Here is a 7,622-nt window from a genome sequence, read left to right on the forward strand (position 1 = left end):
TCAGCAACGGAACAGTGTGTGTGTTTCTGTAAGTGTGTGTGTGTTTGTGTGTGTTCTGGCATGGAGTTGGGGTTCTCTCGTTGTCTGCCAAGTTTATCCCCTGGACAACGCCCAGACAACACAAATCACCCTGCCCTAGAGACACACACACACATAGATACCTACACACAAACACACACCCAGCTGTTGATGATGTAACCATTGATTTGATAGACCACAGCTCCACTTTAATGACACAGACTGCTTTCTATAGGTTAGAAACAACGGTAGGGCTTGGGCTCTGTCTCTCCCCTTCTCTCTCTCCTCCTCCTCTCAGTATGAGAAAAGAGGGGGGATGTTTTAGTGACTATTGGACAGAGAGACAAAAAACACACACACACACACACACACACACACACACACACACACACACACACACACACACACACACACACACACACACACACACACACACTACGTGTAACGGCAGAGTTTCTCCTGCTAGTTCCAAGAGCACATTTGCTATAATGTCATGCTTACGGATGTGTCCTGCTTGCATACATGTACACAGAACTACACAAACACGGACACACACACACACACACACACACACTACACACAGTACACACAGTACACTATCAATGTAATGCTCTCAGACGGATGATCTGAATGAGCTGCTGAACCTCTCCACAAGACAACCCAAATCAGACATAAACAATGGACTAATGTGGCCTATAACCTTCTGACAGGATAGGACCGCTGGGTGCACATTAATAGGTGATATACACTTCTTCAAGAATCAATGGGTATGAACGGGTTTGATTGAGTGAACACCAGGATACTGACAGACTGTTCTGAAGCCAGGCTTATGTTTCCTGAACACACCACTAGTATGAGACTCAGACACAATCCCCAGATAACAGACACACACACAGACACACACCACTAGTATGAGACTCAGACACACAGACACAGACACACACACACACAGACGCAGACACACACACACAGACACACACACACACAGACGCAGACACACAGACGCAGACACACACACACACACACACACAGACGCAGACACACAGACACAGACACACAGACGCAGACACACAGACGCAGACGCAGACACACAGACGCAGACACACAGACGCAGACACACAGACGCAGACACACAGACGCAGACGCAGACACACAGACGCAGACACACACACAGACGCAGACACACAGACGCAGACGCAGACACACAGACGCAGACACACAGACGCAGACGCAGACACACAGACGCAGACACACAGACGCAGACACACAGACGCAGACGCAGACACACAGACACACAGACGCAGACACACACACACAGACGCAGACACACACACACAGACACACACACACACAGACGCAGACACACAGACGCAGACACACACACACACACAGACACACACAGACGCAGACACACAGACGCAGACACACAGACGCAGACACACAGACGCAGACGCAGACACACAGACGCAGACACACACACACACAGACGCAGACACACACACAGACGCAGACACACACAGACGCAGACACAAAAACACAGACACACAAACACAGACGCAGACACACACACACACAGACGCAGACGCACACAGAGGAGACAGAGAGGAGACAGACAGAGAAGAGACAGAGAGAGAAGAGACAGAGAAGAGACAGAGAGGAGTAGGACAGAGAGGAGACAGACAGAGAAGAGACAGAGAGGAGACAGACAGAGAGGAGACAGACAGAGAGGAGACAGACAGAGAGGAGACAGAGAGGAGCCAGACCGAGGGGAGAGAAAGAGGAGACAGAGAGGAGACAGAGAAGAGACAGACAGAGAGGAGACAGACAGAGAGGAGCCACACAGAGAGGAGCCAGACAGAGAGGAGACAGAGTAGAGATAGACAGAGAGGAAACAGAGAGGAGACAGACAGAGAGGAGACAGAGAGGAGACAGACGGAGAGGAGACAGAGGAGAGACAGACAGAGAGGAGACAGACAGAGAGGAGACAGACAGAGAGGAGACAGACAGAGAGGAGACAGAGGAGACAGAGGGGAGACAGACAGAGGGGAGACAGACAGAGAGGAGACAGACAGAGAGGAGACAGAGAGGAGCCAGACCGAGGGGAGAGAAAGAGGAGACAGAGAGGAGACAGAGAAGAGACAGACAGAGAGGAGACAGACAGAGAGGAGCCACACAGAGAGGAGCCAGACAGAGAGGAGACAGAGTAGAGATAGACAGAGAGGAGACAGAGAGGAGACAGACAGAGAGGAGACAGAGAGGAGACAGACGGAGAGGAGACAGAGGAGAGACAGACAGAGAGGAGACAGACAGAGAGGAGACAGACAGAGAGGAGACAGACAGAGAGGAGACAGAGGAGACAGAGGGGAGACAGACAGAGGGGAGACAGACAGAGAGGAGACAGAGGGGAGACAGAGGAGACAGAGAGGAGACAGAGATGAGACAGACAGAGGAGACAGAGAGGAGACAGAGAGGAGGCAGAGGAGACAGAGAACAGACAGAGGAGACAGGGGAGGCAGAGAGGAGACAGAGAGGAGACAGAGATGAGACAGGGGATTCAGGGGAGACAGAGAGGAGGCAAGGGAGACAGAGAGGAGACAGGGGAGGCAGAGAGGAGACAGGGAGGCAGAGATGAGACAGAGAGGAGACAGAGAGGAGACAGGGGAGGCAGAGAGAAGACAGAGGAGGCAGAGATGAGACAGGGGAGGCAGAGAGGAGACAGAGGAGGCAGAGAGGAGACAGAGAGGAGACAGGGGATTCAGGGGAGACAGAGAGGAGGCAAGGGAGACAGAGAGGAGACAGGGGAGGCAGAGAGGAGGCAGAGAGGAGACAGAGAGGAGACAGGGGAGGCAGAGAGGAGACATAGAGGAGACAGGGGAGGCAGAGAGGAGACATAGAGGAGACAGGGGAGGCAGAGGGGAGAGAGAGGAGACAGGGGAGGCAGAGAGGAGACAGAGAGGAGACAGAGAGGAGACAGAGAGGAGACAGAGAGGAGGCAGAGAGGAGACAGAGCGGAGGCAGGGGAGGCAGAGAGGAGACAGGGGAGGCAGAGAGGAGACAGGGGAGGCAGAGAGGAGACAGAGAGGAGACAGGGGAGGCAGAGAGGAGACAGAGCGGAGGCAGGGGAGGCAGAGAGGAGACAGGGGAGGCAGAGAGGAGACAGGGGAGGCAGAGAGGAGACAGAGAGGAGACAGGGGAGGCAGAGAGGAGACAGAGAGGAGACAGAGAGGAGACAGGGGAGACAGAGAAGAGACAGAGAGGAGACAGGGGAGGCAGAGAGGAGACAGAGAGGAGACAGGGGAGGCAGAGAGGAGACAGGGGAGGCAGAGAGGAGGCAGAGAGGAGACAGGGGAGGCAGAGAGGAGACAGGGGAGACAGAGAGGAGACAGAGAGGAGACAGGGGAGGCAGAGAGGAGACAGAGGGGAGACAGAGGGGAGACAGGGGAGACAGAGAGGAGACAGAGAGGAGACAGGGGAGGCAGAGAGGAGGCAGAGGGGAGACAGAGGGGAGGCAGAGAGGAGACAGAGGGGAGGCAGAGAGGAGACAGAGGGGAGGCAGAGAGGAGACAGATGGGAGGCAGAGAGGAGACAGGGGAGACAGAGAGGAGACAGAGAGGAGACAGGGGAGGCAGAGAGGAGACAGAGAGGAGACAGGGGAGGCAGAGAGGAGACAGAGAGGAGACAGGGGAGTCAGAGAGGAGACATACAGTAGATGAGACAGAGGGGAGAGACAGGAGGGAGACATCATGTTCTACAGGTTAACTCAACCCTTCAGTTCTTGGCTGGTTAATGTCTCTGGAACATCTAGTGATTTACAGACCGAAGAGGTCCAACACACTAACACACCCACAGAGACTCTGACTCTGCAGCTGTAGGGCAAAGCACACTGACACACCCACAGAGAGAGACTCTGATTCTGCAGCTGTAAGGCAAAGCACACTAACACACCCACAGAGAGAGACTCTGCAGCTGTAGGGCAAAGCACACTAACACACCCACAGACAGAGACTCTGACTCTGCAGCTGTAGGGCAAAGCACACTAACACACCCACAGAGAGAGACTCTGACTCTGCAGCTGTAGGGCAAAGCACACTAACACACCCACAGAGACTCTGACTCTGCAGCTGTAAGGCAAAGCACAATAACACACCCACAGAGAGAGACTCTGACTCTGCAGCTGTAGGGCAAAGCACACTAACACACCCACAGAGAGAGACTCTGCAGCTGTAGGGCAAAGCACACTAACACACCCACAGAGAGAGACTCTGACTCTGCAGCTGTAGGGCAAAGCACACTAACACACCCACAGAGAGAGACTCTGACTCTGCAGCTGTAGGGCAAAGCACACTAACACACCCACAGAGAGAGACTCGGACTCTGCAGCTGTAGGGCAAAGCACACTAACACACCCACAGAGAGAGACTCTGACTCTGCAGCTGTAGGGAAAAGCACACTAACACACCCACAGAGAGAGACTCTGACTCTGCAGCTGTAGGGCAAAGCACACTAACAAACCCACAGAGACTCTGACTCTGCAACTGTAGGGCAAAGCACACTAACACACCCACAGAGAGAGACTCTGACTCTGCAGCTGTAAGGCAAAGCACACTAACACACCCACAGAGACTCTGACTCTGCAGCTGTAGGGCAAAGCACACTAACACACCCACAGAGAGAGACTCTGACTCTGCAGCTGTAGGGCAAAGCACACTAACACACCCACAGAGAGAGACTCTGACTCTGCAGCTGCAGGGCAAAGCACACTAACACACCCACAGAGACTCTGACTCTGCAGCTGTAAGGCAAAGCACACTAACACACCCACAGAGACTCTGACTCTGCAGCTGTAAGGCAAAGCACACTAACACACCCACAGAGAGACTCTGACTCTGCAGCTGTAAGGCAAAGCACACTAACACACCCACAGAGACTCTGACTCTGCAGCTGTAGGGCAAAGCACACTAACACACCCACAGAGAGAGACTCTGACTCTGCAGCTGTAAGGCAAAGCACACTAACACACCCACAGAGAGAGACTCTGACTCTGCAGCTGTAAGGCAAAGCACACTAACACACCCACAGAGACTCTGACTCTGCAGCTGTAGGGCAAAGCACACTAACACACCCACAGAGAGAGACTCTGACTCTGCAGCTGTAGGGCAAAGCACACTAACACACCCACAGAGACTCTGACTCTGCAGCTTTAAGGCAAAGCACACTAACACACCCACATAGAGAGACTCTGACTCACACCCACAGAGAGAGACTCTGACTCTGCAGCTGTAGGGCAAAGCACACTAACACACCCACAGAGACTCTGACTCTGCAGCTGTAAGGCAAAGCACACTAACACACCCACAGAGAGAGACTCTGACTCTGCAGCTGTAGGGCAAAGCACACTAACACACCCACAGAGACTCTGACTCTGCAGCTGTAGGGCAAAGCACACTAACACACCCATAGAGACTCTGACTCTGCAGCTGTAGGGCAAAGCACACTAACACACCCACAGAGAGAGACTCTGACTCTGCAGCTGTAAGGCAAAGCACACTAACACACCCACAGAGACTCTGACTCTGCAGCTGTAGGGCAAAGCACACTAACACACACACACAGTTCTTGGACTGAGTCTCCTACCTCTGTCACCCGAGGGTATAACACAACAGGAGCGGCAGGACTACAAGGACATGACACACCCACACAGGCTGGCCTGCACCTGCCTGAGACAGTGTTTGTCTTACCAGTGTTTGATATGCTGTCTAAATGGGCCGACTCCCTAATGAAAAACTCCCTAAAATGGCTTCTTAAGGCGTCAGCATGCTTCAGGTCGTCTGGCGCCTTGCCCAACTCGTGCCAGCCTAGTGTGTTCGTATACTCCCTTAAAATACCTTCGCTTGAAAAACGACAATAGTACTGTTTTGAGATGCCACTTAAAGATGCTTCAAAACAGTCGGAATTCATCTAAGATAACGCAATAAATCTGTCATTCATTTGGACTTTTTGCCAAGGAGATCTTAGTCTCGCAATTTGACATCTAACTAAGATGTTTGGTGCAGTATTTCTCAATGAAAGAATGTGCATGAAAACAAGTCGTCTCTCGTTGAACAGAGACTTTATTTAAGAACCCCTACGGTTGACCAATCACCGACGAAGGGGATACCGACTGCGGCTTGCCTCAAGAAAAGATGTGGCGTGTCTGAACAGCCGGAAAAACTCTTACCGAAAGTCCAAAACGAACAAAAAAACATCACAAAATGTCGTCAGAATATATGAACAAACTCTTCCCAACGGTTTCGTCTGGGAGGCATGCGGATGACCTTAAGACTGCCTGTTTGTGTTGTGCTCATGTTTCCGACAGCCTTTCTGTTCCAACAGACACAGACGTCTACCATGCCTCCTGTACAACGTCTCCAAGTCTGTAGACTACACCAGACAAAGACGTCTACCGTGCCTCCTGTACAACGTCTCCAAGTCTGTAGACTACACCAGACAAAGACGTCTACCGTGCCTCCTGTACAACGTCTCCAAGTCTGTAGACTACACCAGACAAAGACGTCTACCGTGCCTCCTGTACAACGTCTCCAAGTCTGTAGACTACACCAGACAAAGACGTCTACCGTGCCTCCTGTACAACGTCTCCAAGTCTGTAGACTACACCAGACAAAGACGTCTACCGTGCCTCCTGTACAACGTCTCCAAGTCTGTAGACTACACCAGACAAAGACGTCTACCGTGCCTCCTGTACAACGTCTCCAAGTCTGTAGACTACACCAGACAAAGAAGTCTACCGTGCCTCCTGTACAACGTCTCCAAGTCTGTAGACTACACCAGACAAATACGTCTACCGTGCCTCCTGTACAACGTCTCCAAGTCTGTAGAATACACCAGACAAAGACGTCTACCGTGCCTCCTGTACAACGTCTCCAAGTCTGTAGACTACACCAGACAAAGACGTTGTACAGGAGGCACGGTAGACGTCTTTGTCTGGTGTAGTCTACAGACTTGGAGACGTTGTACAGGAGGCACGGTAGACGTCTCCAAGTCTGTAGACTACACCAGACAAAGACGTCTACCGTGCCTCCTGTACAACGTCTCCAAGTCTGTAGACTACACCAGACAAAGACGTCTACCGTGCCTCCTGTACAACGTCTCCAAGTCTGTAGACTACACCAGACAAAGACGTCTACCGTGCCTCCTGTACAACGTCTCCAAGTCTGTAGACTACACCAGACAAAGAAGTCTACCGTGCCTCCTGTACAACGTCTCCAAGTCTGTAGACTACACCAGACAAATACGTCTACCGTGCCTCCTGTACAACGTCTCCAAGTCTGTAGAATACACCAGACAAAGACGTCTACCGTGCCTCCTGTTCAACGTCTCCAAGTCTGTAGACTACACCAGACAAATACGTCTACCGTGCCTCCTGTACAACGTCTCCAAGTCTGTAGACTACACCAGACAAAGACGTCTACCGTGCCTCCTGTACAACGTCTCCAAGTCTGTAGACTACACCAGACAAAGACGTCTACCGTGCCTCCTGTACAACGTCTCCAAGTCTGTAGACTACACCAGACAAAGACGTGAGATTGTGGCCGCGGGGAGCAGAA

Source organism: Oncorhynchus clarkii, unplaced genomic scaffold (assembly GCF_045791955.1).
Source record: "Oncorhynchus clarkii lewisi isolate Uvic-CL-2024 unplaced genomic scaffold, UVic_Ocla_1.0 unplaced_contig_1720_pilon_pilon, whole genome shotgun sequence".
Classification (NCBI taxonomy): domain Eukaryota; kingdom Metazoa; phylum Chordata; class Actinopteri; order Salmoniformes; family Salmonidae; genus Oncorhynchus; species Oncorhynchus clarkii.